At 38.9% G+C, this 18,136-nt stretch overlaps 1 long non-coding RNA gene across 1 annotated transcript in view; it reads right to left on the reverse strand.

The window, feature by feature from the left end:
• Positions 1-523: 523 nt before the first annotated feature.
• The window catches only part of LOC129633723 (uncharacterized), a 36,958-nt gene continuing 19,345 nt past the window's right edge, over positions 524-18,136 (reverse strand). The window contains exon 3 of the long non-coding RNA XR_008705246.1: positions 524-1,123. This is a non-coding gene — a long non-coding RNA (uncharacterized LOC129633723). The remainder of the gene's footprint in view (positions 1,124-18,136) is intronic.

Consider the following 18,136-nt stretch of genomic DNA (forward strand, 5'->3'; position numbering starts at 1 on the left):
AATGTCTTTTTTTCCTTTCATTTCACAGGTACTAATTATTATAATTCTGACAGTCATTATTTCTTTGTGTAGAGCAATTTTAATGTATTGAGGACTCGTAAAATGCAGCAGCCATCTCTACCGACAGGTCAGCATGGGTTGTTGAGGTGTCTGAGTGTGCGTATGTGTGACCATCTGACAGTGGATAGTGTTAATGTTTGCTCTATAAATACATTTAAATCAACAGCTTTTGAGCAAAAATGCTGGGATTTACCAATTTAACTCTGAATTGACATATAAACTCATAGGAAGATGTTAATTCTTGGGAAGGCAGTTGTGCTTTGCCAGGGCTTTGTCAGATGGGCTTACCATAATTCAGAGTATCTGATGGGGCCAAGATGAAAGACGAGTCTAGGGTAGAAAGAGAAAAAAAACTAGGACAGAGGTAGAAACAGGAATGAAAAATAGTATTCCTTTCCAATTCAACGTTGACGCAGTCTCATTTCTCTCACAGATCTGTATAATGAAGTCCAGATATTCAATCTATGGTATACACATTTTTAATTGCAAGAAAAGGAAAACCTTTTAATGCTATGGAAAAACACTAAATTTGTTCACCTGCATGGTCTGAATTGGTCCTAAGGGGGATTGAATGGAGATGGGGGTGGATGGGGTAGAATGTTATTTTCTCTTAATCAGTATAAAGTTATTAAACATAAATGGCTTCTCAGTGACCCAGAGACAGTAACCCTGGGGGGGAAAATCACCCAAGAAAGCTCATCCCTTGCTTTATGTCTGGGTCAGTTTCTTAATCAGTTGCAAGGCATTTCTCTTGAAATGGCCATGAAAGCCTTTTTCGAGGAATAGCTCACTGTTCTAGGGTTACAGTGAAGCAAAATATGTAGAGTGTGATGCTCCTTGAGTTCAGGTGGGAGCCTTTCAACTTCCCCCTTGTTATGTGGGAAAGATGCCGTGATGAATAGAAACGTTCTTTTCAATTCAAAAGTTCTTCATGAAGGGCGGTCTCTTTGTGGGGCTGGTTCTACACAAGGCAGCTCCAGGTGACCTTTCCTGGGATCCCATGGTGGTTTTGTCTTGATCAAAATGCTTCTATTCACAGGAGGGGAAAGGCTGTGACATCATCCTGCAAAAGAAAATCCTGTAAAGAACAAGGTCGAAAAAAGATAACACCTTCTTTTGGGAAGGTGGGAGAACAGAGAGAAGAGAAGGCAGACGAAGATGAGAGATGCCACTGGCAAGAGGGAAGGTCAAACAAAGGAAATGCCAGAGAAAAGCTAGAGGCAAGAGAGCGAGCCAGGCCAGGAAACCAACATCCTCCCGCTAGATTCTGTGTTCAGTTTCGTTCCACAACAAAGCCAGTGGGGGGCGCTCTCGATCCCATTTTTCAGTTTAGGAAACTGAGCTGCAAGATGAAGCATCTGGTCCATTCCCATGCAGTCCGCAACCAAACGAAGATTTAGTCTCAGGTCGACCTCATTTTGGCTCTAACCTCTCCCCAAGAGAATGCAAACCTGTGTTTCATTTTGATTAATTCTCACAATACCTTTTAAAGCAAATAGCTCATGTGCCACTCCTTGACCTAAAAGAGGGGCTCCTTTGCACTTTAGCCCTCAGATCTCCCAAAGAAACACCACGAGTATTATATCTCTGCTAACTGAACCCATTCATCTGTTTTCCCAACAATATCAAGATTCTTTACACTTTGAGAGGAAGGATAAAGGCGAGGAAGAATGATGGTGGGAATAAAACCGTGGTAATTCAATGCTGCCTCTGGGATTGATTGATTGATTGTTGATCGTGGCCAGGGAGTTCTTTGTACCTTACATATGTGCAGGGTTATGAGGGTCAGAGTGCCTATGCCAAAAGCGAGCTTGGAGAGAGGGAAGGCTGATGAATAAGAAAGAGAATTCCAGAGAACAGGATCGATGGGGTAGAGGGGGAATGTAGCATCATAGCAAAGAAATTGGAAGCTCCCAGAGAAATCTATAGCTATATGATCTGCACCCAAGGTGGGTGGGGGGGGTCTATGGGACACTCCTTGCCCATAAAAATGTATTAGGTGGTAATGGTCCCTAATCGTGCTATGTTTGCTGCCTGAGCATGACACATCATAGTTTGAAAGAAGCAGAAGAAAGAGGAGGAGTGAGTCCTTGTAGAAAGTGCTCCCTGTGCAGCTGTTAAGGCAGTTCTCTGTACTTTGGCACCCAGCTAAGGAGGAGGTGGGGCTAGAATCCAGCTTGAGTTCAGCTCACCAAGCTCTCAGCCCTAAAGAAGGCTGGGCTGGGCTCTCCTGGAAGAAGAAATGCCTTATCTATAAGGTTGTTTCAGTCCAGGAAATGTATCTTTTTCTAATTTGCATAAAGTGGACTAGGGTCTTCAGACAAGGAACCCAGAAGTGTCAGAGATAGCGATTTGAAGGTAACATTTCCTTCCCTGTGATCACTTGCTATGTCAGATATTTTTCTCATTTACTTTCTCTTCTTGAAATGTATAAATGGTCAGACTCTGCCAATTTATAAGACTTTGGTATGAATATTCTCTAAAATATCTGTTGTAAAAGAAAATTTTTCCCTTTGAGAACAGGATATTGTTGTATGCTTGTCTATTTCTGTTTTAATCTTGTAGATTATGTTATTTTATATGGAATAATGATGTGTTTGTGAAAAATTAGAGCTGGTAATTTCTACTGATTTGGAGAACACTTGATCCCCTGCATCTGAAGAAGTTGCTATCAAGCTGAAGATATGTTCTTAAGCCCTCTCTCTTCAGAAGGCTCTCACTTTCAATTACCAACTGGTATGGAAGCTGGGAAGCAACTCTATTTCTTTACAGCATCTCAATTCCTTTTCAATGCCATCTTCTTTCTATGATTGCCTTACTTTCAAACAATATTTTGACCAAAGTGAACAGACAGATGACTGCTAGAGAATTCAGAGTCAATATGGCATGGCATAGACTCTGAACTGAGAACGCAGAGGCCGGCATAGTGGAATCACTAATTAAGCTGCATGATCACGTGATCTTGAGCAAATAACTTACCTCCCAAGATTATTTAAGTTAGACAAACTCTTCATAGTCTGCATGCCTTTAATATTGGCAACATTTATTAGCATATTAAAGGCCTTGAGAAGTCCTACAGTAAAGAGCACTGTTTGCTAACTAGGGAATGTAAAAAAAAAATTTATTTCCCCCATAACATAAATATTAATATACTAAGAATACTTCAGGCAGTGAGGAGAATGTCAGAGAAGACCTAGAAAAAAAAAAGAAAGAAACACACAAACAAATAAAACTTATCGTAGTAGTTTGATTTAGCAGAACATGAAACAATATACACAAAGCCTTGACTGGGCAGCTGACCTGTACAAACTGCACAGTTTTGCAAGCCACATTATGAGTTCGGTATACCTCCAAAAAACAGACTGCTAAGGTGGAATGAGCATTAGTCTCTATTCTTGCTCAACTGTGTGGAGCTAGGCAAACTATTTGGCCTCTTTAATTATCAGTCTCCATATTTATTTAACACAGGAATTCTCTGCATATGTTACATAGATTGAGCATCAATTAAGTAAAAGCTTGTGAAAGTGTTCTGTAATCTATCTTGAACTCTATAAAGATAAGAAGTACCCAAAAATATCTCAAGGATAACATTGTAGTGAATGGCATATTTTTCACATATCTACTTTAATCAAAATGATGCATTTAGTATTTCAATGCAATCTATTTGTTAGAAATAAACACACTAATTGACTCTGTACTATTAAATGGCACGATTGAACATTGGTTACTGCCAGAATCCACTGAAATTCATGATCTCTGGCTGATGGCTTTCAGAATCCCTCTTCTTGACAGATGGAGAAATTTGAAAATAATCTAAAACACATAAGCTTACTTACCACAATCAATTTGAACATACTTACCAGATTGTTTTAGCTTGAATAAAAATAAGTCAAACCTAAAGACTTTACCAATCACTATAAAAGTTTCGTTATGAGTTTGACTGAGGATGAAACCTTACATAAGAGCTAAGGGACATAGAATTTGAACCTTAAAATAGAAAAGTTTTATAAGATCATTTAGAGACCTCAAGTGTTTTGCAGCTGGAACCAGAAGATACTTTTCTTCCAACAGGAACAAGAAACATCTGAGAAATGACTGAAATGTTTTAGTGTGTCTTACACATATACAGCCCCCTTAAAAAAAAAAAAAAATTCCCTCACTACCCATTAGACATGCCAACGGCATCTCGTTAGATGTCCTGACTTTAGAAACAGATTTGCAAGCCAGAATGTTCCAACCCTGCAGTTGGATTGTGGGTTTTTAACCTTCACAAGTTCGCCCTTTGAGCAGAACTTGAGAAAGGAAGAAAGAAAAGAGGTAAAGAATGAAGAAGAAAAGCAAAATAAATCAAAAGCAGCTTTCTTGGTAACACAGACATCTCCAAGGGCACATGAGAAAGGACTGGAGCTCTAATGATATCAATTAGGCCTGACCCATTGGGACACTGGAAATATATTGTACTCATGGACTCTGCTCAAGTCCATATGTAAAAGGTCATTAACCGGGTACAAAATATTGCCAATTATTGGCCAAGGATGACTCCTTATCCCAAATACTTTTGAAATTCTGAAATAAATTATAACCAGTAATGCTTTCATGTTGACAAGCTAATTCTATTTAGATTTTCCTTCCTAAATCAAGGAAATTAGTATTTTTAAAAAACAGCATTACATGTTGAATGTGGATTCACACACACACACACACACAGACTCACAACTACCTGTTTCTCCCAGCTTTGTTTCCCAGTTGAGATAGGGGTTGCAGAAGAGGTTGACTTCTCCCCTGGAATGAAGATTCCCCAAAACATTCTCTTCTTTGGCTAACCTTTTCGTATCACTTTAAAGGCATGATGGGTATCTTCTCAGCAGTGGGCTGAATTTGCTGAAGCAGGAACCGTAAGCTATTTAATAAAGGATCAGACTTCCATATTTGTGTGGGAATATTTTGGCAGCCCTTCCAGGAGATGTCAGCTCTCCCAGGGCTGTGTTTAGGACGTAGTGGCCACCTGAAGGCGTTCTCACGGGCTGACGACCAGCGGCTCTTGCCTACCACCCTCCCTCTGACAGCAGGCCTCCTGCTGGAGCTGCAGAGATTTCCCAGTCCTCACAGAGAAACTTTGCCAACTTGGACAAACAAAGCAGAATCCTGTTACATAAAGCAACGTGAGCTGTCATCCAACTGTGTCTTTAGTTTTTGGGGGGGAAAATGGCAAATTGTCCAAGAGGGGGCTTCCTCTGGTAAGACTGCATCTCACCACTGCACCTCAACAAAACTGGGCTCAGAAGGGACTGACGTGGGGGGATGAGTCTTTCCTGTTTCCCAGTCATCAGGTTCTTGTCTAGTAAAAGGAAGTGGAGGAGGGAGGAGATTAAGATGGCAGAGGAGGAAAACATGGAGCTCACCTCCTGCTATTAACACATCAAAAAAACATGTACATGTGCAGCAATCCTCACGGAAAACAAATAGACGACTGGCAAAAAAGTGCATCTACAACCAAGGGTGTAAAGAAAGATCCATGCCAAGTAGGGTAGGAGGGGGAGAGAAGCAATCAAGTTGGGACTCAAGCTCCTAACAGGGGGCACAGAAGAAGAAGGGGATATTATGGGCTTGGAGATCTTCCCTGGGGATTGGGAGGTTCAAGCCATTTATGAGGCACCACAATCCTGGGGTCTGACAACAGAACTATGAGTCCTCTTAATTGGTTTGAAAACCAGTTGGACTTAGAGTTGTAAGGAACCTGAACTCTCCTCATGAAGAGGGTACCCACAGGCTTCCTTACTCCTCCTCTGAAGGAGGAGGGAGTAGACAAAGTTGCCCTGGGCCTTGCTCAGTTTCCCATGAACATCCCAGTGGGCATCCCTGCCCCTCTAGCTCTGGAAGAGCTCCCCACGAGGGTGAGGGCTGCTGTTGCTGAGGAGAGCGCATACTTAGCGGGGATAGAGGCTGCTCAGACCTGTCACTACATCTTACTGGGCTAAAGGTTCCCACTGCTGCACTCACAGAGATGACAGATGAGGGGCTGCCTGGAACTCTGTTTTCCTAGGACCATCCCGGTGTATGCTCCAGCCCACACAAGGTGCCCACTCTGTCTCCACTTGCTCTAGCACGGATCCCCTCCGGGGCAAACAGTCATTGCCGGTGGGTAGAGAGCACAGCCGTAGAGGCAATGAAATCAGCTTGGAACCACACCTCAGGGCTTCGGACCCAGCAACCTGGGACCTGACCACACCCAGATTACAGCAGCGATGGCCACTGAGCCTGGGAGAAGCCCCAGGCCGCACTTGGCTCCGACACCAGCCCCTCTATCTCCAGCTGCACTTCTCACCAGCGTGCGAGATGCCAGCATATCCTGGGGGAGACGTAAGCTGTGATGGCCACTGAGCCTGGGAGAAGCCCCAGGCCACACTTGGCTCCTACACCAGCCCCTGTATCGCCAGCTTCACTTCTCACCAGTGTGCGAGATGCCAGCATATCCTGGGGGAGACGTAAGCTGTGTACACGTCAGATTCAGGCCTCCAACCAAAACCAGCCCAGGAATATGTGGGGACACTGCCTAGGGATACCCCCATACAAGGAGAACTCTTTGAGGGTTGTCAAAACAGCTATTTCATCTAATTTCATAGAGAGAGAGGAAGTTAAAGAAAATGAGAAGAAAAAGGAATTTCTTTCCAACAAAGAACAAGAAAAACACGTGAAAAACAATGAATGGAGTAGAGATAAGTTTCCAGATGAAGAGCTCAAAGCATTAGTAATAAGAATGGTAACTGAAATTGGGATAAGAATATATGAAAACAGAATTTTAACAAGAAATTGAAAACTAAAAACAGCAAGTCAGCACTGAAGAGTGAAATAACTGAAATAAAATATACACTAGAAGGAATTAACAGGTAACTAGGGGATACAGAAGAATGCATAGTGACCTGGAAGATAGAATAATGGAAAACAACCAGGAAAGCAAAAATAAAAGCAAACTTTAAAAATGAGAGCAGTTTAGGGGTCCTCTGACACACGTCTAGCATTGTTGTTTAGTCACTAAGTTGTGTCTGACTCTTTGTGATCCCAAAGACTTTAGATTGCAAGGCTCCTCTTTCCATGGCATTTACCAGGCAAGAATACTGGGGTGGGTTGCCATTTCCTTCTCCAGAGGATCTTCCTAACCCCAGGATCAAACCTACATCTCCTGCATTGGCAGGTGGATTCTTTACCACTGAGTCACCAAGGAATTCCATACTAACATTCAAATTATAGGTGTTCCAGAAAAAAGAGAGAGAGAGAGAAATGGTCAGAAATAGATTTGATGAAATCATGGCTGATCACATCCAGAACCAAAGAAGGAAACAGAAATCCAGATACAGGGATGAAAGAGTGTCCAACAAGCTTAACCAATAAAAGACCCACACAAAGGCATATTATATTAAAATAGCAAGTTTTTAGTATAATATGCCTCTGTGTGGGTCTTATGCCTGTGGCGGATTCATTTCGATATATGGCAGAACCAATACAATATTGTAAAGTTTAAAAATAAAATAAAATTTTAAAAAAAAAGAGAGAGAGAAATGTCTGAGGTCTTCCTCACCCCCACCCCTTTTAAAGGAATTGCTAAGAAATACATCCTAGGTTTTTATTTCTGAAAGAAATCTTTTTCTAAAAGAATTATGTTTCAATGACCAATATTCCTTATATTTATTTGCTTTAATAAAGGGTTATGTTTCAGTATCATAAAAAAAAAAATACCAAAAGTTAAAGACAATAAGAACATTTTAAAGGCAGCAAGAGAAAAACAGTCACATACAAGGGAACTCCCATAAGACTATCAGCTGATTTTTCTTTCAGAACCAGAAGGGAGTGGCATGATATATTGAAAAGTGCTGTAATAGAAACACCTATAACATGGGATATTCTACTCAGTAAGGTTGCCATTCAAACTTAAAGGAAAGATAAACATCTCAGACAAGTAAGAACTAAAAGTGCTCACCAATGCTAAGTGGACCTTAAATGAAGTGTTAAAGAGTATTTTCTAAGAGGAAAAGATAATAATATGACAAGAAGTAAGAATTTATAAAAAGGAAAAATCCCACTAGTAAAGGCAAATATGTCCATGGGGTCAAAAAAAATCAGTCACAACTGAGTGACTAACACACATACACAAAGACAAATATATAGTAAAGGCTGTGGATCAATCACTTAAATAAGTTAATATAAAGATTAAAGGACAAAATTATAAAAATAAACTATAGAACAATAAATAATTAAGGGACAAACATGAGAATGCCAAACATGACATCAAAGAACACAGAAGGTGAGTGAGGAGGGTAAAAAGGTAGATTCTTTAAAATGTGTTGGAATATAAATGACTATCTGTTAAACATAAATAAAAAAACTACAATAGATATGCAAAAACTAGGAAAGAAAGGAACAAAGACATATTACTAAATAAAACCATCAAACCACAAGTGAAAAGATGAAAAGAAAAGAAAAAAACAGACAGAGCAAAACTACAGAAAACAAGTAACAAAAAGGCAATAAGTACATAACCTTTTAAATATTACTGTATTAAATGCTTCAATCAAAAGCCATAAGGTGACGATTGGATAAAAGAACAAGACTCATATATACACTGCTTATAAGACATTCAGTTCAGATCCAAAGACATACATAGACAGAAAGTAAGAATATGGAAAAATACATTTTATGCAAATAGAAACAACAATAAAGTGGGGGTAGCAATACTCTAAAGATTAGACTTTAAAACAGACTATATAGCAATGACAAAGAAGGCCACGTATAATGATAAAGGGATCAAGAAGATATAGGGGCTTCCCAGGTGGTGCAGTGATAAAGAATCACTTGCCAATGTAGGAAACACAGGTTTGATCCCTGTGTCAGAAAGGTCCCCTGGAGAAGGAAATGGAAATCCGCTCCAGTGTTCTTACCTGGAGAATCTGATGGAGAGAGGAGCCTGGCTGGCTACAGACAATGGAGTGACAAAGAGTTGGACATGCCTGAGTAACTGAGTACACATGCACAAAAAGATATAGTATCTATTAGCATATATATGTACCAAATGCAGAACCACCTAAGTGAATAAAGCAAATATTAAAATGCAAAAAGGGAGAAATTACCAATAATATAATAATAGATTTTAACACCTTACTTATAGTAAAGGACAGATCATCCAGGTACATAATCAATAAGGAAACAGTGGTTTTAAATGATACATTAAAGTAGTTGAACTTTCTAGATATTCATATAACATTCTAACCAAAACTAGCAGAATGCATGTTCTCTTAAAGTGCACATAGAATATTCTCTGGAATAGATCACATACTAAGGCACAAAACAATCCTCAACAAACTTAAGAGGAAAGAAATTATCTCAAACTTTTTTCCCTAACTAAAACAGTATAAAACTAAAAAATAATTACATAAAGAAGAATGGGAAAACACAAAACCATTGAGAGTAAACAACATGCTACTAGGAAACCAATGTGTCAATGAAGAAATCAAACAGAAAATATAAAAATACCATGACACAAATGAAAACTTTCCAAAATCTATAGGATACTGCAACAGCATTTCTAAGAGGGAAGCACATAGAGACAGAAACCTACCTCGAGAAATTAGAAAAATCTCAAGCAAGCAACCCAGACCACAATTTATAAGAATTATAAAAAGAACAAGGATCAAAGTCAACAGAAGGAAGGAAATAATAAAGTGAAGAGAGGAAATAAAGACCAAAAAAACATAGAAAAGGCCAATAAAATCGAGTCATCTTTTTAAAAGATAAATGAAACTGATAAACTTTCAGCAAGGCTCATTAAGAAAGAAAAGAGAGAGGGCACAAATAAAATAGAAAATGAAAAAGGAAAAATAATAACCAATATCTAGAGATATAAAATATTATAACAGAATAAACCAGTTATATGCCAACAAAATGGACAATGTGGAAGAAATGGATAGAAGTATACAATCTTCCAAGATTGGATCAGCAAGAAATAGACAATTGAAACAGATGAATCACTACTAATGAAACTGAATTAACAACAACAACAAAAAAAGGATGGATTCACAGGACAATTTCAGCAAAAGTATCAAGAAGAGCTGTTGCCTACTCTTTTCAAAATATTAAAAATATTTGAAGAGTAGGGGATACTTCAAAATTTATTCTATAGGATCACCACTACCAACACCAGAAAAAAGAGTTTGTGAAAAAATGCCAGGCCAAGATCTCTGATGACTATGGATGCAAAAATCTTGAACAAAATATTAACGAACTGATTTCAACAAGGTATGAAAAAGTTCATACATCTTGGACAGGAGGGAATTATTATAAGAGTGCGATGATGGTTCAACATACGCAAATCAATAAAAGTGATACACCCCATTAACAAAAAGAATAAAACTACATGATTCTCTCAATAAATACAGAAAATGCAGTTGATATAATTCAATATCCCTTTATGATAAAATTCTCACCAAAGCTGGTATAAAGGGGACATTGCTAAACATAATAATGACCATTTATTGCAAACCCACAGCTACCACCATACTTAACAGTGAAAAACTGGAAACTTTTCCTCTAAAATGAGAAACAAGACAAGGCTTCCCACTCTTGCCACTTTCTATATCTCATAGTGTTGGAAATCTTATTCATAGCAATCAGACAAGAGAAAGAACGAAATAGCATCCAATTTGGAAAAGAAGAAATAAAATTGTCACTATTTGCAGAGAACATGATACTGTATATAGAAAACCCAGAGGTTTCCACCAAAAAAACTATTAGAACAAATCAATGAATTCAGTAAAGTTGTAAAATACAAGATTAATATACAGAAATCCATTGTTTTTCATTAAGATGATAATGAAGTATCAGAAAGATAAGTCAAAGAAACAATTCTATTTACAATCACATTAGGAAAAATAAAAATCTAAAACACCTAGAAAAAATCTAAACCAGGAAGGCAAAATCCTAAACTCTGAAACCCATAAAATATTGATAAAGGAATTACAAGTGATTCAAAGAAATAGGAAGATATTCTTGGATTGGAAGAATTAACATTCTTAAGATGTCTTTACTGTCCAAAGCAATCTGTAGATTTAATACAATCCTTATCAAAATACTCATGATATTTTTCACAAAACAATAATAAAATAATCACTAATTTTATACAGAATCACAACAAAAACCAGAATTACAAAGCAATCCTGAGGAAAAAGAGCAAAACTGGGGGTATTATTTTCCCAGACTTCACACTATACTACAATAGAATTGAGTAGAGAGCCCAGAAATAAACCCACACACATATGGTCAATTAATCTAATTAGTTAGTTAATTATTATTCATACATGGTTACACAGAAGAACTATACTGAAAAGGTTCTTAATGACCCGGATAACAATGGTTGTGTGATTACTCACCTAGAGCCAGACATCCTGGAATGTGTACTCAAGTGGGTCTTAGGAAGCATTACTACCAACAAAGGTAGTGGAGGTGATGGAATTCCAGCTGAGCTATTTCAAATCCTAAAATGGCTGTTAAAGTGCTGCACTCAATATGCCAGCAAATTTGGAAAACTCAGCAGTGGCCACTGGATTGGAAAATGTCAGTTTTCATTTCAGTTTCAAAGAAGAGCAATTCCAAAGAATGTTCAGACTACTGTACAATTACACTCACTTCATACGCTAGTAAAGTGAAAGTGAAGTCACTCAGTTTTGTCCGACTCTGCGAGCCCTTGGACTATAGCCTGCCTGGCTCCTCCATCCATGGGATTTTCCAGGCAAGAATACCGGCAATACTGGCGTGGGTTGCTGTTTCCTTCTCCAGGGGATCTTCCCGATCGAGGGATCAAACCTGAGTCTCCCGCACTGCAGGGAGACTATTTACCATCTGAGCTCAAAACCCTTCAGGCTTGGCTTCAGCAGTACATGAACTGAGGACTTTCAGATTTACAAACTGGATTTAGAAAAGGCAGAGAAACAAGAGATCTTACTGCCAACCTTCCTTTCATCATAGAGAAGGCAAGGGAATTCCAGAAAAACATCAACTTCTGCTCATTGCCTATGCTAAAACATTTGACTGTGTGGATCACAACAAACTGGAAAGTTCTTTAACAGATGGTAATGCTAGACTTTACCTGCCTGAGAAACCTGAATGTGGTCAAGAAGCAACAGTTAGAATCAGACATGGAACAATAGACTGGTTCAAAACTGGGAAAGGAGCACAATGATACTGTGCGTTGTCACTCTGTTTATTTAACTTCTAAGCAGAGTACATCATGTGAAATGTCAGGCTGGATGAAGCACAACCTGGAAACAAGACTTCCAGGAGAAATATGAACAATCTCATGCAGATGATGCCACTCTAATGATAGAAAGTAAAGAGGAGCTAAGATAAGCAAAGAGGAGAGTGAAAAAGCTGGCTTAAAACTCAGAATTCAAAAAAATATGATCTTGGCATCTGGTCCCATCATTATATAACAAATAAAAGGGGAAAAGGTAGAAATAGTGACAGATTTTATTTTCTTGGGCTGCATAATCACTGCAGAGGAGGACTGCAGCCATGCAATTAAAAATGCTTCCTCCTTGGAAGGAAAGCTCTGACAAATCTAAACAGCATATTAAAAATCAGAGACATCACTTTGCTGACAAAGGTCCGTATAGTCAAAGCTATGATTTTTCCAGCAGTCATGTATGGATGTGAAAGCTGGACCATAAAGAAGGCTAAGTGCCCAAGAATTAATGCTTTTGAATTGTGGTGCTGGAGAAGTCTTTTGAGAGTCCCTTGGACAGTAAGGAGATCAAACCACTCCATCCTAAAGGAAATCAGTCCTGAATATTCATTGAAAGGAATGATGTTGAAGCTGAAACTCCAATACTTTGGCCACCTGACATGAAGAGCTGACTCGCTGGAAAGACCCTGATGCTGGGAAAGATTGAGGCAAAAGGAGAACGGGGTGTAGAGGATGAAATGGTCAGATAACATCACCAATTCGAGGGACATGAGTTTGAGCAAGCTTCAGGAGATAGGGGAGAACAGGAAAGCCTGACATGCTGCAGACCATGGGGTCACAAAGAGTTAGGACATAGTAACTAAAGAACAGCAACATGAAATAAAAATCTAAAGACAAAAACACAGACAAAGCTCTTTGGTGTCCCACATAAAGCCTTCCATAATATCCTCAATACTAAATTCCCCAGCTTCTGCATTTAGTAGAGCCATATTTTACCACAGGTCTTAACCTACCTTTCTATCCTACCATGTACATACTCTTTAGAGAACACGTGTCCACACACCGTATTGCTGCACCAGTAATTCTCAACTGACTGTTGTGGTGGTGGAGATTTACAATGTGTGGAGACATTTTTGGTCATAAAAATGTTTGGTCACCCTGTCATAACTGGGGAAGGGTGAGGGCTGCTACTAGAAGCTAGTGGGTAGAAGCACGGAATGCTGCTAAACATCCTGCAATGTACAAATTCAGTTCAGTTCAGTCTCTCATTCACATCCAATTCTTTGTGACCTCACAGACTGCAGCACACCAGGCTTCCCTGAATATCAAAACTCCTGGAGCTTGCTCAAATTCAAGTCCATCAAGTCAGTGATGCCATTCAACCATCTCACCCTCTGTCGTCCCATTCTCCTCCTGCCTTCAATCTTTCCCAGCACCAGGGTCTTTTCCAATGAGACAGTTTTTCTCATCAGATGGCTAAACTGTTAGAGTTTCAGTCTCAGCACCAGTCCTTCCAATGAATATTAGGGCTGATTTCCTTTAGGATGGACTGGTTGGACCTCCTTGTAGTCCAAGGGATTCTCAAGAGTCTTCTCCAACACCACAGTTCAAAAGCATCAACTCTTCGGTGCTCAGCTTTCTTTATGGTCCAACTCTCACATATGCGACTACTGGAAAAACCATAACTTTGACTAGATGGACCTTTGCTGGCAAAGTAATGTCTCTGCTTTTTTTTTTTTTTAATTTTATTTTATTTTTAAACTTTACATAACTGTATTAGTTTTGCCAAATATCAAAATGAATCCGCCACAGGTATACATGTGTTCCAGTCATAGTTTTAATCCAAGGAGCAAGCATCTTTTAATTTCATGTCTGTAGTGACCAAATGCAGTGATTTTGGAGTCCATGAAAAAAAAGTCTGCCCATATTTCCATCTATTTGCCATAAAGTGATGGGACCGGATGCTGTGATATTAGTTTTTTGAATGTTGAGTTTTAAGCCAACTTTTTCACTCTCCTCTCTTTCATCCAAAGCCTCTTTAGTCTTCTTCGCTTTCTGCCATAAGGGTGGTGTCATCTGCATATCTGAGTTTACTGATATTTCTCCTGACAATCTTGATTCCAGCTTGTGCTTCATCCAGCCTGGCATTTCTCATGATGTACTCTGCATATGAGTTAAATAAGCAGGGTAACAATATACAGCCTTGACGTACTTCTTTCCCATTTTGGAAACCAGTCTGTTGTTCCATGTCCAGTTCTAACTGTTGCTTCTTGAACTGCATACAGATTTCTCAGGAGGCAGGTAAAGTGGTTTGGCAATACCATTTCTTGAAGAATTTTCCACAGTTTGATGCGGTCCACAGAGTCAAAAGGTTTAGTGTAGTCAATAAATATAGTAGAAATTTTTCTGGAACTCTCTTGCTTTTTCAATGAGGAAATTTGATCTCTGGTTCCTCTACCTCTTCTAAATCCAGCTTGTACATCTGGAAGTTATCGATTCACATACTGTTGAAGCCTCGCTTGGAGAATTTTGAGCATTACTTTGCTAGTGTAAGGGATTTGATTTAGGTCATATCTGAATGGTCTAGTGGTTTTCCCTACTTTCTTCAATATAAGTCTGAATTTTGCTCCAATGGAAGTGACAAATAGATTCAAAGGACTAGATCAGATAGAGTGAGTGAAGAACTAAGGACAGAGGTTCATGACATTGAACAGGAGGGAGTGATCAAGACCATCCCCAAGAAAAAGAAATGCAAAAAGGCAAAATGGTTGCCTGACGAGGCCTTACAAAAAGCTGAGAAAAGAAAAGACACAAAGGCAAAGGTGAAAAAGAAAGATATACCCATTTGAATGCAGATTTCCAAAGAATAGCAAGGATAGAAAAGAAAGTCTTCCTCAGTGATCAATGCAGAGAAATAGAGGAAAACAACAGAATGGAAAGACTAGAGATCTCTTCAAGGAAATTAGAGATACCAAGGGAATATTTCATGCAAAGATGAGCTCAATAAAGGACAGAAATGGTATGGACCTAACAGAAGCAGAAGATGCTAAGAAGGAGTGGCAAGAATACACAGAAAAACTGTATAAAAAAGATTTTCACAACCCAGATAATCATGATGGTGTGATAACTCCCTAGAGCCAGACATCCTGGAATGTGAAGTCAAGTGGGCTCCACCATCCCTGGGATTCTCCAGGCAAGAACAATGGAGTGGGTTGCCATTTCCTTCTCCAACGCATGAAAGTGAAAAGTGAACGTGAAGTCGCTCAGTCGTGTCCGACTCTTAGTGACCCCATGGACTGCAGCCTACCAGGCTCCTCAGTCCATGGGATTTTCCAGGCAAGAGTACTGGAGTGGGGTGCCATTGCCTTCTTGAGATTAATGCAGTTGTGCAGTAATTTGAATATTCTTTGGAACTGCCTTTCTTTGGTGTTGGAATGAAAACTGACCTTTTCCCATCTTGTGGCTACTGCTGAGTTTTCCAAATTTGATGACATATTGAGTGCAGCAGTTTCACAGCATCATCTTTTAGGATTTGAGTTATCTCAGTTGGAATTCCATCACCTTCACTAGCTTTGTTCATAGTGATTCTCAAAGCACCCAGTTGACTTTGCATTCCAAGATGTTTGGCTCTAGGTGAATGATCACACCATCATGGTTATCTGGGTCAATAGATCATTTCTGTATAGTTCTTCTATACAAAATTCTATATAAAATTCAAATTATTGCAAAAATTGGACTCAAATTGAAGAAAGCAGGAAAACCACTAGACCATTTAGATATGACCTAAATCAAATCCCTTACAATTATACAGTGGAAGTGACAAATAGATGCAAGGGATTAGATTTGATAGAGTGTCTGAAGAATGATGGACAGAGGTTCGTGACATTGTACAGGAGGCAGTGATCAAGACCATCCCCAAGAAAAAGAAAAGTAAAAAGGCAAAATGGCTGTCTGAGGAGGCCTTACAAATAGCTGAGAAAAGAAGAGACACTAAAGGCAAAGAAGGAAAGGAAAGATATACCCATCTGAATGCAGAATTCCAAAGAATAGCAAGGAGAGATAAGAAAGGCTTCCTCAGTGATCAATGCAAAGAAATAGAGGAAAACAATAGAATGAGAAAGACTAGATATCTCTTCAAGAAAATCAGAGATCCCAAGGGAATATTTCATGCAAAGATGGGCTCAATAAAGGATAGAAATGGTATGGACCTAACAGAAGCAATGCACCAGGCACCCCACCAAAAAATTTACTGAACTCAAAATGTCAAAATTGCTGAATTTGGAAACACCTTCTCCAGACCGTGGGCACCTATCATAATAATTTGACATGAAATTTATTTTTAATTGATTGACAATCGCTGAATACTCCCTTTTTCTCGCCTTCCCTTTCCTCTCTCTCTTTAAGAATTTGTACTGTAAGTAGCATAACTGACCGCAGGTTTAGTTTTTTAAACATTTTCATACCCTTGCCTCAGTGGATCATCAAACTTCACTGTACCAAGAGGGGAAGTAAAGTATAATAACAGAAATATTACTAGGCTTAAGGTCCAGGTTGAATCTGAATTCACTTATCAACTGTATAACCATGGGAAATGCAAAAACCACACTGAGTCTTAGTGACTTTTTATTGCAAAAATGATAGTATAAGATTGTACTTTTTCTTATCTCAGTTTGAACTCTAGTACTTGGGCTCAAACAGAATGGCAGCATTCCCATATTACACACCAGGAGACTGCAACTCAAATAAATTAATTCAATTTCCCACTGTAATATGATCTATAATATCCACAGAAGAGGACACTGATCTCAGAGGCACTCAGTAAGATGAGACTTCAGTCTATTGAAGAACTTTTTGCTTCATCATTATTATCATTAATTCGTAGGTTCATCTCAATGTGAACACAAATATTACATATAGATAACTGAAACTCAAATGGACCATTCACTTTTTCCCCTTTTTAAGTTGACAAATGGCCTTACCCAGGTGTGGAGGTGAGCCCGTATTCACATCATGACCCTAGCCTGAAAATATAGTTCTTTCATTTTCTTGGCTATAAAATGTGGTTTTTCCTTCCTTACACCTTCACTTTCTGAGCTGCTTCAGAAACACATCTGTTTTCTATCTGCTGAGAGAGGAAAATATGAACGCTTTATTATCCCCTATATAATCTAATGCATTACATTGCCTATGGACTGTATATTTTGTAAAAAAAAAAAAAAAAAAAAAAAAAGAAGGAGAAGAAGAAGAAGTCAGAAATCTCTAGAGGTACAAAGACAGATCTAGAACAGACAGCTTCCATGAACAAGCAGATGCCAGGGACATCCCTCATATCTTCCAGTGGTCAGGCTCAGAGGTCCAATCTGCTCTTTTCAAGACTGACAGGTGATCACTTAATCCCCTAACAAATTTTATTTATAGAGGAGCATTTGAGATTGCCAGCCACCTGCACACATCTGTTTGGAAGAGCCAGTAAGGTCTGGATAGCAGCCTCATTCTGTAATCAGTGAGAGAAGTCAAAATAAGTAATGGCTGGATTCAGGTCCTTCAGAGTATCTTCCCTGGACACAGCCAAGGCTCTCTCCATGGTTTTATCAGGCTGCTCTCTAGACAAGAAGACCACCGTGAGAAAGGCCACCCCTCTAGTGTTATTATGCTGAAAGAAAAGCCTTCTCAATGCCCAACTTGTCATTTAATGAGATCCCAAATACTCTTATGTCCAGTGATGAACTTTAGTCTTTTTTGTTATTATCCTTTCAAAGAATAAAAATATCCAGTGGTCAAGTCCAAGTTGATATCACATATTTTATTTTATTCAATGAAAATTCATCTTTTGAACTATTTCCTTTT

Source organism: Bubalus kerabau, chromosome 19 (assembly GCF_029407905.1).
Source record: "Bubalus kerabau isolate K-KA32 ecotype Philippines breed swamp buffalo chromosome 19, PCC_UOA_SB_1v2, whole genome shotgun sequence".
NCBI lineage: Eukaryota > Metazoa > Chordata > Mammalia > Artiodactyla > Bovidae > Bubalus > Bubalus kerabau.